The sequence below is a fragment of the Nyctereutes procyonoides genome, unplaced genomic scaffold, assembly GCF_905146905.1.
Source record: "Nyctereutes procyonoides isolate TBG_1078 unplaced genomic scaffold, NYPRO_anot_genome, whole genome shotgun sequence".
Taxonomy (NCBI): Eukaryota; Metazoa; Chordata; class Mammalia; order Carnivora; family Canidae; genus Nyctereutes; species Nyctereutes procyonoides.
Genome location: NW_026575120.1, coordinates 44,347,575 through 44,368,943, shown reverse-complemented (window position 1 = coordinate 44,368,943; position 21,369 = coordinate 44,347,575). Strand labels below are relative to the sequence as shown.

Sequence of the window (21,369 nt, the reverse complement as noted above, 5' to 3'; positions counted from 1 at the left end):
CAGTTAGTATTCTCAGAGTCTTTCTAGACTGTTTGCTTTCTGCATTATCCTGCCTCAGGGTCAGCCTGTGTCCAGTCTCATCAAAGCGATTCCAAGAGACATTTCAGGACAGCCTCTCCCTTCCTGCCCTCCATCATGATTGTAATTCAGTCTTGGGTTCTCTCTCTTGCGCTCATGAGTAAGTGCCCATCTGTGGTCCTTGACTTGAACTCCCCTGTGTCTACTCCATTCTGTTCACTGCTTTTGGAGTTATCTCCTTAAAAAAACAAGTGATTCCTACTTTCCTAATTATCTATAGTCCAAGTCAATCTTTTTTGGCATATAAGGAATTTCATAATGTGTTCCCTAAATATTTTCCCCCTTTTTGCATCACCTTGCTCCTTTTCCACCATTCTCTACCCCTGAGCCATTCTGGTTTTGCTCTGCTTACCCTCACCTGACTACATCCTTCCCTCTTTGTCCTCAGAATGCCCTTATCCTCACTTATGTATGGATCTTACACAACTTAGCTCTTCTGTAAAAATGTCCATGAATCTAGAGGCACTTACCTTCTCACTTTTCTTTGCACTTATTCCATACTGTAGTTTGGACTGATACCTATATTGCTTATATCCCTTAATTTATTTGCATCTACCACAGTTAATATTAGTATCAGGTAAAATTCTTACCTATTTTTCAATTCTCGATATTAGGGGTGCCTGGGTGGCACAGTCAGTGAAGTGTCTGACTCTTGGTTTCAGCCAAGTCTCATGCTGTGAGACTGAGCAGCTGTCCAGCTCCCTGATCAAAACAGAGGCAGCTTGGGATTCTCTCTGTCCCTCTGCCCCTCCTGATAGTGATTCTCTCTCTCTGTCTGAAGTAGATAAAGAAATCTTTAAAAAAAAATTTCTCGCCCTTGTTGCTGTGGACTGTGGGCCGCCGGGGTCGGTGAAGGATCTCAAGATGGCTGGGCGAAAACTTGCTCTAAAAACCATCGACTGGGTAGCTTTTGGGGAGATCATACCCCGAAACCAGAAGGCCATTGCCAACTGCCTGAAATCCTGGAATGAGATGCTTACCTCCAGGTTGGCTACTCTTCCTGAGAAACCACCTGCTATCGACTGGGCTTACTACAAGGCCAATGTGGCAAAGGCTGGCTTGGTAGATGACTTTGAGAAGAAGTTTAATGCCCTGAAGGTTCCTGTGCCAGAGGATAACACTGTCCAGGTGGATGCTGAGGAAAAAGAAGATGTGAAAAGCTGTGCTGAGTTTTTGTCCCTCTCAAAGGCCAGGATTGAAGAATATGAAAAAGAGCTGGAGAAGATGAAGAACATAATTCCATTTGATCAGATGACCATTGAGGACCTGAATGAAGTCTTCCCAGAAACCAAATTAGACAAGAAGAAGTATCCCTATTGGCCTCACAAGCCAATTGAAAATTTATAAACTTGAGTTGAGGAGAAAGCAGCCCCAGTCCTCATATTATAAACATTGGACATTAAAAATAATGATACGAAAAAAAATTTCTCATGTACCTAGTATATAATGCACACTCAGAGATACTTATCTTCCTACCTTCCAAACATCGTTTCTTCCCTCTCTTTACCACAAATATTTACTATTCTCTGATAATATAGATTTGAATTTGACCTGCTAACATATCCTTGTTTTATCTGTATAAAATAGATGTTTGTAGAAGTAGCCCCTGCTTTATGACATTTGCATAAACAAGAAATGAAAATAATGGATTTGTAAATCTCTAGGGTTCAAATTTTAGAATCATGTGGTTGGGGGTGGCACCTACTGGCCATGCTTGATATTGCATCCCAGAGCTATTGTTTTCACAAAAAAACAAGGACCAGAGATGTACTCTTCTGGACTCTAAGGTCCTGGAGAAAAATCATGACTCCTATGGGGTGGGGGGGTCTAAAGCAAGGAAGGCCCTACAGGGTTCTTAAATGCCAGACGTCAATCCAAGGAACATTCATGTGTTTATGTGCCACCTTGTGGGCACACAGAGCCAGCCAACACGCCCAACTTGGAATTGATCAGAAGGTCCCTTTTAGTCAGTTGGCATATCTTTTTATGGGATTGTATGTTAGTTAAGTCAACCAACAGAAGTCAGTGTGGATCAGGAGTTACCTTAAATATTTATGAAGACTTGCCTTTCTTCCAGTAGATATTGATTGAGTGCTTGCTATCCCAAAATCACACCCTACTCAGTATCAACTACACAGTAAGGATCCACCATAAATATTTAACATCTTTCCTTTTGATGATCATGTACTCCATTTGGAATTTAACAGTTGGTTCACCATAATCACTTATCTACTGTGGATAGCTAAATTTAGTGGGTTTCAATTCTACTCTTGTAATGAGGAATATAGAAAAAAAAACTCACATACATATTTAAATCCAATAGGATTACAAAGTATTATACACTTTCCATCTGAAATCTGCTCATATAAACCTAGTGAAGTGAATTGGATCAGCTTGAGAGGTTTTTTTTTATTATTGAAGCATAATTAACATACAGTGTTATGTTCATTTTAGGTATACAATATAATGATTCAACAATTCTAGACATTACTCGATGCTCACCATGATAAGAGTCCTCTTAATCCCCTTCACCTGTTCCCCCATCGTCCTCATCATGTCCCCTCTGACACCCACCAGATTGTCCTCTATGCTTAAGAGTCTGTTTTTACATTTGTGCCCTTTTGCTGTTGTTCATTTGTTTCTTAAAGTCCATTGTGAGTACAACCATATGGTATTTGTCTTTCCCTGAGTATTTCACTTAGCATTATACCCTCTAGCCCCATCCATGTTGTTGCAAATGGCAGGATCTCATTCTTTTTTGATAGTTGAGGAATATTCCACTGTATATATTTCACATCTTCTTTATCCATCTATCGATGGACATTTGAATTGCTTCCATATCTTGGCTATTGTAATTTATGCTTAAATAGGCTTAGGGATGCATAAATCTTTTCAATTCACTGTTTTGTTTTATTTGGGCATTGGAATTGCTGGGTCAGATAGTATTTCTATTTTTCATTTTTTGAGGAACCTACATAGTGTTTTCCATAGTGGCTGCACCAATTTACATCCTCACCAATGGTGGTGTGTGAGGGTTCCCTTTTCTCCACATCCTCACCAATGCTAGTTATTTCTTATATTTTTGATTGTAGCTATTCTAACAGGTGTGAATTGAGATGTCACTGTAGTTTTGATTTGCATTTCCCTGATGACGAATGATGTTGAGTATCTTCTCATGTCTCTGTTGATCATCTGGACATCTTTGGAAAAATGTCTATCCAAGCTGTCTGCCTATTTTTTAAACAGATTGTTTGATTTTTTTTTTTTTTTTGGTGTTGAGTTAAATAAGGTCTTTATATATTTGAGATATTAACTCCTGGATATTAATCAAATCAACTCAATAAATTTTAAGAAATGGTTACTAAGACTGACCAGGAATTACTTTACTATATTTGACACATACTATATACTCAATAAATCATAACTATTAATATTTTTACTCCAAGCAGAACACAAATACTTTCCATAAAGTGTAGATACCTTCACTCCTCACTGCTATTTCTGGCACATTTCCCTCCACCTGTGTAAGTTCCCCCAACTTCTTTACATGAACAATTTCCAATTTTTCTTTATGGCCACATCGTTTCTTCTCTAAAACCATCTTTGATGTCCATAGCAAAATTTAACTGCCACCTTTTTGTTGTTGTTGTTCTTAATGCTTTAAACTTGTCCCCACTATAGCGCATAGTTTTATAATCCCAGTTGTGTCTTACTGTGCCCATCTCCTCCTGTGCTCTGGGCACTAGGACTCTCCCCAGGCACTGGAGCAGGGCCACTCATTGTTGGCTGCTAATCGTATCACCCATCTCCAGCACCTCACTGCATGGTCCCTGGCACATGCCAAGTGTTCCACACATGTTTGCTGATGTATTGAAATTTAATTAAGACACAGTGCAAGCAGTGACATAGGCCAAGCCAGTTAGCAGAGCAGTAAAGGCTTTTGAAGAGAGAGAAATTAGAGGCTGAGTGTGGTAACACGTAAAATTGTTTCTGGAGAGTATTCTTTTCTTCTGGACCTATCTGACCAGCAGAAGTTTACAGGTGGGTTAGATCTCAAAGGGCCTGGCCACTGGGGGTGAGTTCTTCTGCTTGTGTAAGCTGCTTCGGTTTACTCTCCCATCTGCCTACCTCTGTGGGTGGGCCACAGTGACACCTTGTCTTTGTGTGTATGGGGCAGGGAGGTGAGGTTGGTACTCAGTGGAGTGCCTGTTATTGTGATATCTCCCCAAAACATCATGGATTAGACCGGAGTCCCAAAGCCACAATGCAGGCATCTATTTTCAAATGTGTTGTGAATGTTTCTTAACCATTTCATTGAAGTTTGAAAGAATCAGGGTGTCATCATTGGATAACCTTTCTGATGAAAGTGAAAGTATAGCATAACAACATACCTATGGAGTCAGGCAGACCTTGGTTTAAATCCTATACTGGATGACCTTTAGGAAAAGTTGCTTAAATCCTTCAAGACTCTCTTTCTTCAACCATACAAAATAAATATCAAATGTACAGAGTGTTGACCTAAGTGAAATAAGAAGATACATGTAAAATGCTTGCTTGGTATACAGTAGGCACTTCCCATTGTCATTTGTGGGTTCTCAATAAAAGACCTGTTTTTCTAAACTCTTATTAAGGATGCTATTTATTAGCTCGTTGCAACAGTTGAGGAACATCTAGAATGATGATGTAACAGTGTGAACCAAAATGAAATGCCTCAAACGGAGCTCAGATGTTCCAGTCAGAACTACCGTCTGATTCTGTGCTCCTGCTCTTTCTGTCAGGTGTGCAAAATGAAAAGACATCTGCAAATAGGTGCATTTTTCAGATTTCAGATTCTTTGTCCATTGACTAGCTGATGCCTTAACGAAGTTTTGACAGTTTCTCTTTATTCACAGGCATAGGTAAAATGGAGAAAAAAAAACAACCCTCCCACTTTCTGACTTCACATGTTTGGGGTTGAAGTAAAGGGCATATCATCATGTTATTCACCAGCTGCCTAGTGTAGCCGTGAAAATGAAGGGCCTCTCAATGCCTTCTTGATTAGCTGCTCTTACTCTTCACACTGCAAATAACTTCTGGGGAACATAAGAAGTTCACTGAAAGTTCAATAGACTCAGTTCTAGAGAGGTCTTTTTGATATTTATTTTTTTCCAGAATTTCTCCACCCATTTAATTTCTATTCCTCCCCTGACCTTCTTTATCCCATATTCACCTTAGAATACATTCAGCTCTCAGCAGTGGCCAGATATTCCATTCCTTAGAATGCAAGGATTCTGATTACGTCAAGATAGAAGGTCGTGGTACAAAGTTGCCTTTAGCAGTAATGACACTATCTTCTGTGACCTCTTAGCAATATGTAATTATCATTATCAAGTCAAGGATTGATCTATCCATCTATTGATCTATCAATCTGTCATCTATCCATTATATTTCTACAGTCTATTTCTCATCTATCCATCTTTCTATCATCTATCAATTTATTATCTATCATCTATCTATAATCTGTCATCTATTATCTATAGTCTATGCTCACGTATGTAGCTTTCTATCATCTATCGTCTATATGTTTCTATCATCCATCAATCAATTTATCACCTATCTGTCATCCATCTCTATCATCTTTCATCTTTTGATCAATCTATCACCTACCATCTATCTGTATATCTATCCATCTCTCTACTTTGTAATGATCTAGTTAAGTTCCTTCTTTAGTTCCTTAGTAAGTTGTCATGAGCAGTAGCTTTCTGATTCTTTTATCTTGAAAATCCAACACAAAACAGTCCACAAATAATGATTTGAAATGATGTTTCCATAAAAATATAAATTCCGTTCTTTTACAATGATTTATGGTTAAGTGCTAGTCTTTCAGTGGCCGTCGAGTATCTATAACGTGTATGGGATTTTGTAGATGCTCTAGAAAGGGGCATAGGAACAAGAGGGGTAATAAGTATCTCACAATTTCTTTCTATTCCAAGTTTGATTCAGGTGAGTGCAGTAGCATAGGACTCTCTAAATTGGAAGGACCCTTTCTCTTTCACAGTCTCATTGGTGGGAGCAATTGGTGGAGCTACATTTGTTAGGACTGGCTCGGGGTCTGTGTGGAGCTGAGTTTCCAGAAGGTAGATTTTCAGCCCTGGTGGTTCCCTGGATGAGGAATAACATGCACAAAAATACATCACAATCCTTCAGTGTGATCCATGCCACACAGGACATACGTAGCTTCATTATAGAGTATGTAAAGATTCACTAAGAGATACGTCCATAACTACATCATCTTTTAGTTTTCATTCTATGTCAGGAGGCCTCTGAATAGGGCAATAGTGATGTTGCTAGATCTGGGCTCTGAGCTGATCAAGTTTTTAGAACACCTTAAGTACCAGATAGTAGATGTGCAATAAATGTTTGTTATTATCCTGAACCAGGTTCTCTTCAAGCATTTTCAAAATGTGATCTCAGTAGAGCTCCAAAAAACCCTGTAGGCAAGCCTCTGCATCTCATTTTAAGAGTGAGGACACTGAGGCACAGAGTATCAGTAACTTACCATGAACAAGGTAAGTAGTGGGGTTAGGATTTTAAGGCACAGTAACTTGACTGCTGTGCACCTTAACTCTCACCACCATATATTGCCAAGCCCATGCCAGTTAGTCCACACAACAATACTGGCTTTAAAGAAGGAGGCTCCCAGTGAGAGGTTTTGAAGGAAAGATGGGAGACGGGATACTCTAGAATTTCTTGCACAATTCAGAGGAGCAGGAAACAGTAGAGATAATAAAGAGCATCTGATTTTGACTGGAAGAAAGTTACATGTCAAGTTACCTGCCTTGGCCTCTATACTAGCTCATAATGCCATCAAGGGACTGTGGGAATATCATCATATTCTTCTACATTCAGGCTAACAATTGGGCATAAGCCTATTTATGTATTTGCTTATTTATTTTGTACATGCCTACAGGACAACCTAGCAAATTTGTTGACATAATTTTCATTGAAGTTAACAGAAGTACAGCGTGTAGGGAATACATTTTGCACATAATGATATTGCCCTAGCATGTGAACTATGAAGTGACAATAGTCATGGCTTTCAAACATTTAAATGAGCTCTGTGTTCATGACTGGAAAGCAATTACTTTATAGGATAAACTTGCCATGTTCAAAAATCAACTTTGGTAATTTTGTCCAAAAAAGCTGAAGAATATTTTATTCATACAAGACAATCATACAAACAAACAAAACCCCAATACGCTGCTTTTGATTCTAACTGGCTCAGAAACTTAATATACATTTTATAATACAAGGTTTCCTATTATGGGGCTGTTGGAATTCTATATTCTGATCATCACCCTTTTAAAACTCACACGCATAGCATTTGTCATTATTTACTGTGTTTCAAGCAGTTGTTTGAAGAAAGGCATTACGTACCAAAGGACAAGAAAATTAAGAATTTGAATAGTTTGTACTTTTAGATTACAGTAAAATTAGGCAGGAATTCCCAGTAAAATTAGGCAGGAATGTCACTCTTGAATGCATAACCTTTGTGGAAAAATCAGTGAAGTACATTAGAGCCACACATTTTCTAGGGGTCTATAGATAATGAAAAAAAAATGTACTCAATGGTCGTTTTTTTTTTTTTTTTTTTTTTTTTTTAGTAAATCAGGGTAAAAATAATAAGCTAATTGCTCCAAAAGATTTGCCTACTCAATCTCCCTAAGATGAAAGGCAGCATACCTATTTTCATTGATAAATAAAGCTTTGATAGGTTTGAAAAAAAAGTGTTCCCAGGAATCTCATTGGAAAAATTTTAGGATATTGTGAAAAATATTCCGCTCATCTAAGGGCCTTTCATTTTCACTTTTGCTGAAGAGGTTTTGGCAAAACAAAGATAGTATCTGTAGTGTTTTTCTACTCATCCAACCAGCTTTGAAGTCGGGAAAGGAACCATTAGCAGAAATTGTACTTTATATGTATCTCTCTGCCCTTCTAACCTTAGACTTAAGGTAAAGTAAAAATCATTGTGATCTTTCTGCTTGGGACATGAGTGGTGAAGTGAATATTAGTCCTTAAATTGATTTGGGTCACAAAAACAAATGCAGAAAAAGAACAAAAGAGGAGTTCTAAATTTTTTGATCTTATAAATTGCATGGGAGTGAAACCTTTGCTGATGTAGGTAGTTCTTTTGTCTTTTTAAATTATTCCAGTTGATTAATCTGCTAACTCCCTGAATACATGGGCATTCCTGGGCCATAGGTTTGAATTTTTTCCTATTTTTAGTCTACTAGGAACCTGTAAATTCAAGAATATGATGAATGCCATTAATGTGAACCAGCCAAGCAATCTGATTTCCTTACCGTAATTCGGACACATAGAGAGCTCAACATTAGAATCAAGAGGTCAGTAACACGTGCATCCGGCAAGTTCTCAGATTTGAGGCACATTACATATGCCAAGTTTTGTTTTTGTTTTTGTTATGTAACTGATGCTAATAATATAGAGGTCTCAGGGGGTTAAGAGGATTTGACAGCATGCATAAAGCAGACACTTCAGTACCTACCTTGAAATGAAACTGTCTCTGGGATTTGGTTATAGGCGTGATGGTAGCAATCCAAGAAAGGGAGAAAAAAGACTCAAGAGGGGGAAAAGCTATGGTGGGTGGTTAGAGAGGCTGTTCTGAGCTCACCCTATGGAGCAGCTTCTCCTGAGGTCTCGCCTCTTCTGCCCTGGACCAATGGTTTTGGAATCTACAAACCTCCTTGCTCCTCCACGTTCTCCCCCTTCTTTCAGAGAGAAGATTGTTGAGTTCTAAAAGCGTATGCATCGATTTGTGTTTTTCTTCAGTTTATATGTTGATGCAGATTTTAGAAAGGGAGGGTATGAACTGCCAAGAAATTTGTCTTCAAAAGGGATACAAGCCTGACTGTCATAAATATGACATTGTGTTCAGCTTCTCTTGCTTTCAAAATAAAATTCTTTGATTGCCTTCAACTTCCGTCTCCCGTAAATGTCTTGGCTTTGTGTTAGCATTTATGTGGCAGTGAGAGCCCGTTACCCTGTGGCAGCGGTCTATTACAGTGACATTATTTCACTTGGAAATGCTGATTGTTTCTTAAATAGAGGCTCCATACCTGGTCATTTCTAGTAAGTGCATTAAAATAGTAATCATGACCCTTGTTAGCTTTTGTCTTTGAGTGACGAGTTGTATGAGAATGATCTCAAGTAACACCATGGTGTCTGTTGTTATTTAATTGTATAAAAATGCATAAGCAGAAATTGTCACTTCTGTTATAAAATTCTTTTTCTTGGTACACACACACACACACACACCCCTCATCAACCACTTCCTCTGAACTTAGACAATGGCTCTGTTTGAGACAGTTTCCATTGTGTATTTATGTATACAACCATCTCTCTCTGTAGAGGAAAAAAATCCTTTCTTTAGGATAAAATATAAAGATTTGATGGGTTTAGATTTGAAGAACACAAAATAAAAATACATAAAGGGATGAACAAAGTCCTTGTGTAGCAGAAAGGAAGAAAATTTGATCAAATAATTTAAATTTTTCTCAAAGTCACACCTGTGGATATATGTGATCAGAAATGTAATGTTTAAAAAATCACAGAAGACTAAGAGTAAGTCTTTGGAAAAAACTCAAATTTGAGGAAAGAAATAAGGATTCACCCTCATTTAATTCCAAAAACTTTAACCTTTAGAACCATAGGTATGAGATGGACTGTTAAAGAATTTAAGCATTTAGATTAGCCAAACTGAGAATGTGGCATTAAATTCATCTTACATACCCCAGAAATTATGATCACTGCAGAAAGTAGCACATGCTTCAATCTGACACCAGCATATCTTGCTTTATCAAGACGTCACTTAAAATAAATTTAGTGGACAGAGTGGCAAAAATGCATTTCACAGACACAGTGATGAAATAAGAATGGGATATGGGGAAATAACATTAATTACTGGATCCCCTAAGTGGTTGCTAGATAGGATCATCAGAGACAGAGTCAGAATAAATTAATTATCAACACAAAATTTCAGTCACAGAAGGTTCACAGTGTATTTGTCGAGTTAACATAAATTATATTGAAAGAGACAATGAATCTAAGGAGAAAGAAAATTATGGAAGGAACAATATATGTATGGTTTCATCACACTGTCAAATGTACTCTGTAAAGACTTGAAGGACACATCCACAGGTAAAAACAATATTATTTATACACACGCGAACATATCCTGATCCCTTTGTAGAAAATTGCATATTGTTGACTGAATTTTAAATGAAAATTATGAGAAAGTCTCTCAGTATCTTTATGTTTTCATCATTGCACGTTGCCCAAAACAAATTTCTTCTTAAATCCTATAATGCCTACTTTTTCTGCAAATAATTTGTTAAACCAGAAGCAGGTTAATTGCCTGGCAATCTCCAGGCCAAGCAAATGTGAAACATTCTGATCCATTTAAGATCGACTTATGTTATCATTTGTTAAATTCTCCTGAATTCATATAGAATATGAATTTCTAAAAATTTATCATTATGCTATCAGAGGATATTGGAGATGAATAATGCAATGAACACACTCTGAACCTTCACTAAAAATAAGCTTACGATTATGACCATCTACAGTGTTTAAGATTTCAGGGGTGTCTGGTTGTGATACAGCAAGAATAGTAAGATGGGTCTGTATTTAGCAGCTGGTACAATGAAAACAAGTCATAAAGCACTACACATATCACATCTTTGTTTTTCTTTCCTACAATGCATTGACACATGGGTAAGCTCGGAGGATTGCAATGTTTAATTTGGGAAAGGAGAAGATGGAAGTGTCTGGAAGGTGAAGCTTGGACTCATGAGAAATGAAAGGAAGGGGAAGTGGGAGAGAGACATTTTGGAAAAAGTGGTGATGACATATGTAGCACTTTTTATTTCATGTCATATTTTTGAGACACTTCCTTCAATTTGATTCTTTTAAAATATCTGAAGTAGGCAAGGAAATAGAGTCCCTACAATTTCCGGTCGAAGACTTGTGCTTCAGAGTAGCAAGGGAATGGTGGGAATAGAGCCCAGGTCTTACAACTATGAGTTTGTTGTTCTTAGTTACACACATTGTCTACTCTCGCACACTTCCTTGCTGAGGACTGGGGGTATCTGATAAGAATGTTTTAGGGACAGCATCATCTATAAGACAAGAGCAGTCCTATGGCTAGGGACTTAAGTATGACCGATATGCCTTTTTTCTCTGAATAAATTGGTTGCACCATTTCCTCTCTCAAAATTCAAGTTTTCTTTAAGTTGAGTGAACTCACACACTCTTCTGAATAGCAAGGCTTTCACGAACCCCCATAGGAATAGTTGTAATTACGAGGGAATTTCGATGATGCTCTGTTTCCTTTGCATATTGCACCAAGAGATCCTATAATGCATTTGAAATGCCTATGAAATATGAGAAAAGTTTATTATCAATAATATTTTATTGCCTGGTATAAGATTTTAGATTAAATTGTTATCAGGGAAACTCAAGAAGTAGTACCTAAGTGCTTTCTGGGGGAGGTATGTACTTCCTGGAGCAATTTTGAGATAAAGCTTATATAATTAATGGATTCTTAAACTGATTTGGTTATACCAGGACCTGTTGCCAAGCTGTTCTCATTTACCTTAATAGAGCAACATTTCTAAGTGGAAATTGAAAAATAATCCTTTATACTTATAAAAATGCTTTTGCATCCCCAATTTGACTTAAGTGTCACCATGCCCTGGTTACATGTGAGAACAGAGGATGCATGACTCAGAGAAACATTCACTGTCTTGCCTAATGTAACCCAGGTCTTAAGACATCCTTCCAATATCTTTGTTTGTTTAACCTAAGTCATAACTCCCCACTACACAGTGCTCCTCATGGTGCAGAAGAATCTGAGGGGTGTGCTCTAAGACAACTCAGGCTGAAGATGCGCATTTTGACTCTGTTACTGTTTTTCCTCATTAGGACAATAAAGCTTGAAGAAAGGTGGGAGTGGCATGAAGGCATACAGAGCTGGGGGTTGAGGAAAACATCTCAAATCATTTACATAGAAACCCAGTACCAATAATGATCTTTCTTTAGCACTGACTGTGCACAAAGGAGCTATTATCACCACTTTGCAGAAGAGCAAACTGAGTCGTGGATCATGCAAAAGTATAGAAAAATGGAGTAAAGGTCTGCATATGTGTTCACAAATCTCCACACCCCTCAATTCATCAACTCTTCAGCCTTTGTTGAGAAGTGTCAAGTGTTAACTCCAATGACCTGGAGGCATGGTCTTGAATTATTCTGAGTTTTCAATTCAAGTTGGTGATTTCAGAGAACTGCTGCATTTGTCTTCATGCTTTTCTTCGCTTAGTTTTTTTTTTTTTTTTCTTAGTTAATTTTCTTATCTTTTCTGTGGAAGGATGCTGACTTGTTCTCTAATGGCTCTTTGGTGGGCTTGTGGTTCCATCGAAAGGGAAAACCATGCAAATATAGTTACGCTATAATTTCACCCATATTTAGATTTAAAATGATAAACAAGCTCTATAAAAAGTTCCTCCCAAACCATATAAGCTCATATTACCTATCGTAATTTTTTACAATGCTTCTCAATCCTACTCGATGGTTTTCCTTGGACCGAAGTCACGAGATGTGTGTAGTACTGCCTTTCTTCCAATGAGACAAACTTCCATAATTGGAAATCGGTTGCTGGCAAATAGGACAATTTTATAGGCCTACTGGTTACAATAAAATCAATGTGTTGGTGGATTAAAAACTATTTCAGGAAGTGTATGTTTTAATATAGATAGTGAGGGCTTCCTACTCAGAGAAGTCTGTAAGACAGAAGCAGCTCTTCATTCGGAGAAGGCTTCCTGTCTCTAGTCGCTCTTGTATTGGGAGCTTCCAGAGCTGCTTCTCTCCTCATCCTCTGACTCTTGGCACTTATCCCCGTTGTGTGGCAAGGCAGCCAGGAGTCTCCACCTGAGCATTTGCAACTCAGTTGTTTTATTTGCAAGACTGCTACAGAACTCACCTCTCTATCATTTAGTATAGAGAGATCAGTGGAGCTAGGGGAGAAGACAGATAATATTTGTTGATTGAATGATTGATAGTGTAGTTTTAAGAGAAGAAAATTGAATATGCATAGCAACATACATAAATTCTTATGTTATAGATATCAAACATTAAAAATCCAGCAAAAGAAATCAAAGACCTAAGTTTTATATATATATATAGATACATACTATATATATACAGTAAGTTATATATACACATGTAATACTGTAAGTTATTTATTTGTTATATAATTGATTATATTTTATATATTTATTTATATTGCTTTATATAAATACACAGGATATTATATAATATATAAATACCATATTTAACATCTATTTTACATATTATTGTAAAATATATGTATGATATGTAGGTCATACATTTAGCAATAATTTTACCGGAAGTTAATTAGAAAAATGTATTTGCCTTATCAAGCTTGCCAAACAATTAGATAAAAAGAAGCGAATCTGGGAGACCTATTTCCTTGTCAAATAAGTGGACACAAATAAATTCTCCATTTGGGGGTATGTCTTCTGATATAATTGTTAAATAATATGAACAATTTCTTGATAGATTTTTTAACTGTAAAATGCCAAATAAATATTAGTATTAATATTCTTCCATCAAAAAAAAACTAGGTGTATCTTTGCTGGGAGCTGAAGGGCACTGACATGGTGGGTATAAATATAACCCAAATGCCAGGGGCACATGGGGGCTCAGCGGTTGAGTGAGCATCTGCCTTTGGCTTAGGGCGTGATCCCAGGGTCCTGAAATCGAGTCCAACATCGAGCCCCCCTGCATGGAGCCTGCTTCTCCCCCTGCCTGTGTCTCTCATGAATAGACAAATAAATAAATAACCCATATGCCAGTGATTCTCTCAAGTGCGTCAATCGCAAAACAGCATTCCAGACTGGGCTGTAGTTCACCTGCGCTTTCAGGAGCTTCATGTGTCCTAAGCCGTGTATTTCTCACCAGCAGTGGAAGGTAGACGATATCATTGTTCCCACTTTACGGGTGAGGAAACGAAGCAGGGCCGTTCCATAAATTACAGATTTTGGAGAGAGAAACCACGTTCCCAATCTTGTGCTCACCTCTTGACAAACTGGACGACAAAAACTCCTCTGATTCTTACCTGTAACGTGGACAACAAACGTCTATTTCTCTTTTGTAGCCTAGACAGCAAGACAGATGATTACTGTCACTCTATGGGTTATGATTGCGTTTGTAGCTTCTGTCCTGGGTCATGATTGCTTTTCTTGATCACTTATTCAATGGTCATACCTCTGTCCGTTTTCTAAAGACATCACTTCCTTTATTGGCATTTTCCCCTGGGCATAGGTCATGGGGCCTGTTACATAATTTATTCGAGAAAATCCGTATTTTTATTTGTATCTATAGCCATATCTACCTGTATTTACATCTGTTAGCTAGCTGCCTTATAACAAATCTGCATTATAATGAATGTTATTTATATTTACACATTTTTATATAAATTTATGTGGAAATATATACATTTGCATATATATGCCATAGGTATGTATTTCCACATATGTTTATATGAAACATTTGTGTAAATATAAGTAATATATTTATTATATATGTGTTGAGGTATATATGGGTATATACTATATGGATATACATTTCCATATAAATGTCTATATATAATATACCCCATTCTTTCACTATATGTGCCATAGTATAGAAATATATAGAAACATATCCATATATGTGCATCCATGCATATATCTGTATTCCATATATGTACATGTCTTTTTGGAATTTTTTTTAAAGATTTTATTTACTTATTTTAGAGAGAAACAGAGAGGAAGAGTGTATGTGTGCACACAAGAGCAGGAGGAGGGATGGAGGGAGAGAGAGAGAGAGAGAGAGAGAGATAACCCCCAGCAGACTCCTAACCGAGCACTGAGCCTGATGCTGGGCTGGATCCCAGAACCCATGAACCAAAATCAACAGTTGGAGTTTAACCACTGAGCCACCCAGGTGCCCCTGATGAAGGGGGTTTTATATGAAAAAAAAAATTGTTAGGGATTTAGAATGATTTTTCTATTGATATATATTTAGAAACAATTGGTCAACAGAATTCATGATGATAATAGACATTAACAACTTGTAAATTTAATTTGTCACGTGGATCATGCAGTTTTGTGAAGAGGCTCCAAGACGTTTAGTATGGTATTATGTGTTCACTCTAACCCCCTGAATTAGTCACATCACATAGCGACTCCTACCTCGAAAGTGCTGGTCACTAGGATCCGGACTTGAATATTCGTGTGAATAATGCACAATATTGGAATGTAGAATTTCGTTTTTTAACGCTATTGTAATGATAGAGCTGACCCATTAAAATACAGTGTTAAAGCAGATGATGTTTGCAGTTGATTGTTCTAATTTTATTTGCCAACAGTCTATCAAATCATTAACTATTATCAATTTTCACCACATAATTCTATACTCATAAGCTTCCTGCATTCCCATATAACTCCCGATGATTTATTTCTAATCATATTGTGAGTGCATATTTAGTATGATAGCTGAATTATATGAATTTGGCTACCAACAATACAATGCAATTTAAAATATTGATTGCAATAGCATTCTCTTTTCATAAATCTGCCTAGTAATTCCATTGATTTTAAGTGCATGATTAAAATGTTTGGGTTGATTCAGAAATTGTACTTTGATTATATGAGAGAAACTCAATGCGTGGAAAGTTATAATTTTAAGTTGAAAAGTGAACCATGCCCGCTACGACAAAGCAGTGGCATCTGGTGTGCTGAGTGAGACCAGAGTAATGAGATGATTTGGACGCACTTTGTGAATCACCTCACCGCAGAAGATGTGTGTGGGTCCCCCCGGAGGCACTAGGCATGAATGTAGAGTCCCAAGGGGACCTCACCTTTTCATTTTCCTTGTACATCTTATCTTTGCGCATGGAAAACACAAGCTCAGAAAGATAACACGAGCTTGAGCACCTAGGGTAGGCTCAGCTCACATCTACGGGCAAAGAGTCCTCATGTTTTGTCGCTGAGCCCAACTCTGGGCTAAAATCGCTCATATATAGATACAGCATGGATATACATATATAGATGCATTTACGCGCATAGTACAATATATATGTTTATCTGCACAAATATAAATACATGCTTGCACATATATGTAGCACACCTAGATACGCAAGGTATCATCACCCGGTACCTGTGCCCATAAATCCTGATGCGTCCTATCTCCCATCGGAGGGCCTCTCAGCTTGCTTTCTTCACCTGTGTTGTGCTATCGTGTCCCTTCTCTGTAAGGGTGACTGCCCTTCCCGACAGTGCTTTCGCCAGGGATGAAGGGAGAGAGTGCCTTGCCATGAACCCCGCAGGTGTGCGTTTGTTTCTGGGACCTCCTACAGTCTGTTCCCCGTGGCCCGTCAACCCTGACACTGCTTCTCTCGCTCACCCTGCTGTCCCATCCCCACCCTCGGCCTTCGGTGGTCCCACCGCCAGTGCTCTAACTAGTGTCAGGTAGAAGTGTATACCCTGCTTAGGGATGGACCTTCACCAGCAGAGCCTTAGCTCCTGGGGCAGGAGCACCTGCTCCCCACTGCCTGCCGCGGGCCTTGCTCCATGCGGGACGTTCGCCAGGCACTTGGTGAGCCTTCGAGCTGAATGGGAAAAAAAAGGAAGGAAAGCTTATTTGAATGACTCACTGGAATAAAACGAGGCAGTGCCGAAGAGCAGCTGTAAACTTTGTAAGCTGCCCTCAGGTGTCCTCCTTCGGGCCCAGCCCGCCCTTGGCAACCCGGCTCCCGCCGTTAGCACGTCGGCCAGGGCCGTGACCTGCTGCACAGGCTCAGCTCGCTCACTTAGTGGTTTTCTCCTTCCTGTTCTTGGAGAGCCCTTCCTGCAAGCCCCCAGCCAAGTCTCCATCGCCTTCCAGTGACTGACTCCGGGGCTGCTTTCCAGATCTGGTACAGACTTTCCCTGATCTACACAGAGCGGACTTGCTTTTCTCTAAAACAGCCACAGCCCTGCTCGGGAGCCAATGTTTTGGCATCGATTGATTACTTTGGAATTTTTTAAATAAAAATTATCAATATCCAGAATATATGTCCTTATCATAACAACTTCTTCAAGGGAACATTTAACCCTGATGTACCTGTTTCCTTATCTCTACCATAACCTAGTGAGAATGGAGACACGGAGCATCTCTGTGTCTTGCGTAGAGATGCCCAGATGTGAACCACAGAAAGGCTGGCTGGCTGAATTGTCTGTATCCGTTGAAACTCTTCATTCTCCTTCTGCACAAGGATGAGTCTAGCATTAGTACTTGTATCCATGTTATTCTATGATATGCTTTAAATCATGTCCCATGGCCCTCAAAAATTATATTGATACACACTCCACATTCCCTTCTTAATTATATTGCTATAAACTAGCCTGCAAGGACATGTGTCCACAGGCTGGCTCCGTCCCCAGGTGGACTGTCATATCATGCCTGGTGCTTAATTGGGAGGCAGAGAGGGTCAGCACACAACTGCAAACTCACTGATTTGCAGCCAATTAAAATGTTGTTAATTTTGTTGCTCAAATGATGAAACAACCGAGGTTTGCTCTAACATGTTCAACTCTATCGATCTGCCCACCTTCACGACGATACCCTCCAACCTCACTGGTATTGACACGGTTGCTATTGACTGAGTCAGATCCATCATGTCAAAATTCAGGTCACACGGTGAATACTACATAATTGCCTGACCAAGCAAATCACTATTTAGAGGGACATTTAAAATAGGTCAACCTAATTCATACATTTTTGAATTTAAAATGATTATTTGTGAAATGTTGGAGAATGTTGGATTCAACTATTATTGATATAATAGGTTATTAACTTAATAAAACATATGGTTGTATGGCTAAATCATAATATTGATTAAATATGGGTTAATGTCATCCACCTAATGATAGGAGTTCCCAACCCTATAATTTTGGATTATCTTCTTTCAACACACTAACAGTAATAGAATTTTTGATATTTTGGAACATTTCCTTATTCATGATTTCTATACTGGGATAAGTACTCAAGGAGTATGGCTCAGGACACGGCCTTGTGAGCTGGGATTCCCTGTCATGCACACTGTTGTATCCCAACACTCCCAGTAGTATCCTGCCCCTAGTAGGGGCTTGATAAACATTTGCTAAATTAATACTTCATTATTTGTATAAGTAGACCTCTCTCTCTCTCTCTCTCTCTCTATATATATATATATATATATATATATATATATATATATATAAAAGCAATTTCTATTGAATTTGAAGATAGACTAAATCTCATTTCCATGAAATTTCCAGGAAACTCATTATATTTTCCAGGAAGTAGGCCGAAGCTTTGATGCATGTGATTAGAAGTTTCGTTTGAAATTATTTTGTAGAAGTTATTGGCTTTGAAACCGAACATGGCTTTCTCATTGAAATAAAAACATGAAGCTCAGACACGATTTTACTCAATTATACAATCATTCTTGATTCTTCAATTCATAATGCGTGATTCCAGACATTTAAGAAAGGTGGACAGTAGATCGACCTCCTGTGGATGCTCTCTTCAACTCCCACGGTGTTTGGATGATATAAAAGTGGCCCCAAACCTGAGAATACTGCTGAACATCCTAGAATTGTTTTGTTGTATGTGATGAAATTCAGTGACAACTCTAGAAGTTTTCAAGCAATGGTACGATTACTCCAAATGCATTTTCTTAAAGGCCGCATGTCAGGGGTTTATCTGAGCTTTTTTCATCTTGAATTGCTGAGGATTCTTGAATCTCTTACCTGTGTGTCACTCTCTCCTGCAATGTGTAAATTGAAGTTATTATAGCTCTGGAGGCCCTTTTAGAGGCACGACAGAGATGCTCGCCGAGATTTGAACTTCTATGAAAACGTTTCTCCAGGGTTTCTGGGACGAGCTAACATGTTCACTGGTGTTTGCTCATTATGATCAGAATAAAAACAAAATTGGAAAGCTTCCAGTACTTATTTTTGGAAACTCTCCTGTTGTATGCAGGAAGGATACAGAGAATGAGGCATAGTTAGGCCATAAATTAAACTTTTTTTTAAAAAAAATGAGGTTGGTGGCAAGTTTATTTTCTGATTTTTTTTTTTTTTCAGAATCCTAGCAAATTTTTTTTCTTTCCACCAAACAGGCTCCGGGCAGGAGTGATTTATTTATTTTTCAACAGGAAGATTTTTCTTAGCATCTCAGGTTTGATTTTTCTAGGCACATTTTCTTCTTGAATATATCCCTCAGACTGAAACATGCAGTATTTCTTTCAGTCTGTGAATTAATCAATGAAGCCTATGTCAGTGATTTAGAGAGAGCTTTGCATAGTTTTATAGAAATAGTTTTTCTCAACTGTGTAAATCATGCATAAATATCTACATCTGCCAGAGTAATCTAAAATGTGGGCTAAAATGTTGTTGTCCCTTTTGGACTCTGATGTCGATGTGAGTTTTGATGGATAAATAAGACAAGGCCTTTTTTTTTTTTTTGAAGAATTGTTCATTCTTAGAATTTTGTCAAGAAATGCATGGTTTAATGTGCTATATTCTGACATAAACAGCATCACCTGGTTCTCCAGGGTGTAACAAAGCATACTGATAACATAGCTCTGGCAATAACTGCCTTATAAATAGGGGAATATTAGAAATTTAAAGTGCATTTACAAAAGCAGACAAGAACACATGCTCTAGATCTTTCTCAACCATCGACTTCAGGAAGAAAGGCAATTTTTTGAAATAGTACTTTTCCTGTTTGATCTTCATCTGATAATTTCTTTCTTTCTTTATTCCTTTTTAAGATTATGTTTATTTATTCATGAGAGACACACAGAGAGAGGCAGAGACACAGGCAGAGGGAGAAGCAAGCTCCCTGCAGGGAGCACAGTGCTAGACTCCATCCCAGTACCCTGGGATCACACTCTGAGCTGAAGGCAGAGGTTTAACCACTGAGCCACCCAGGCGCTCCTTAAATAGCTTTTTTTTTTTTAATAAATTAAAGTATGTAGAGGAAACTAGGAATTTTTTTTATTTTCTGCAATGATCTGTGGAAATGCTTCATGTGGATGTGTGAGTTAGATTAAAAGAGACTCAAAGCATCTGTCTGCATGGGAAGCAGCCCCGATTCTAGACAGGGAAAAGAAACCCCTCCAACTTTGAGTTGTTCATCTGTGAAACGCAGACGTTGACTGTAGTCGTATCTACCTTAGAGAAGGGAAGGGACAGCTGTGTTTATCTTGTTTGCACACATGGAGCACCCAGTAAGTTCCATAGAAGGAAATAATTGGTTGCTTTCTCATCACTGACGATTCCTGTCCAGCTGTGTAGGAATTTTCGGTGATGTCAAAGTCAAGGCTGTATCAATGATGGGACATATAAAACACTGCCATTCCTTGGCCTTTTGGTGTAATAGGAAGCTTGTCTGTTCTCTGGTTTCTTTTATTTATTTGGTTTCCTTATTTTTAACTCTCGTGGATTTGCATGACTTATTCTAGTGCCTCTACTGGAAAATTCTATCCAGGAAAACAGTTCATTTATTTGGGAATAGTTTTCTGATTCAGTGCAGATGTGGTTCTGGTTTCACAGTCTTAGAGGGGAAAAAATATATATACCTTCTCCTATTTCTCTGCAAAGTTTGGTATTTTAAATCAGATTCTTAAAATAAAAGTGTATATTGGTAAGAAACCAAAAGATTTAAAGGAAGTTAAGGAATGAGTGAGTACAAATCTTATCTTTTTTTTTTAATGACTTAATGAGACAATAGAACTGCTTTTGATGCATAGAAAAATGTGGCTATAAGAGCCCCATCAATATTTCCAAACAAATTCTGGTGCCCTGTATTACAAGACACTGAATTCACACTCGAAAATTAAAATCACATTTACTTCCTCTTTTTTTTTTTCCAAGTCAGTATTCACAAATGCCCCTAGCTACTGTGGCACCATGATACGGTTATCCCTGCCCACCACCTCCCTGAATCTCATTAGATTGCATCTTTGAAAATCGTGTTCCTCTAACTCAAAAATGATCAAATCACAATTTCGTTTATTTTATTTTATTTTTTATGATTTTATTTTTAAGTAGTCTCTACATCCAGCATGGGGCTCAAACTCGCAATCCCAAGATCATGGGTCACATGCTCCACCAACTGAGCAGGTCAGACGCCCCTTAAATC

General features: G+C 38.1%; 1 protein-coding gene across 1 annotated transcript in view; it reads left to right on the top strand.

Moving 5' to 3' along the window:
- CSMD1 (CUB and Sushi multiple domains 1) overlaps positions 1-21,369 on the top strand; it is a 1,869,885-nt gene that overhangs the window by 145,405 nt on the left and 1,703,111 nt on the right.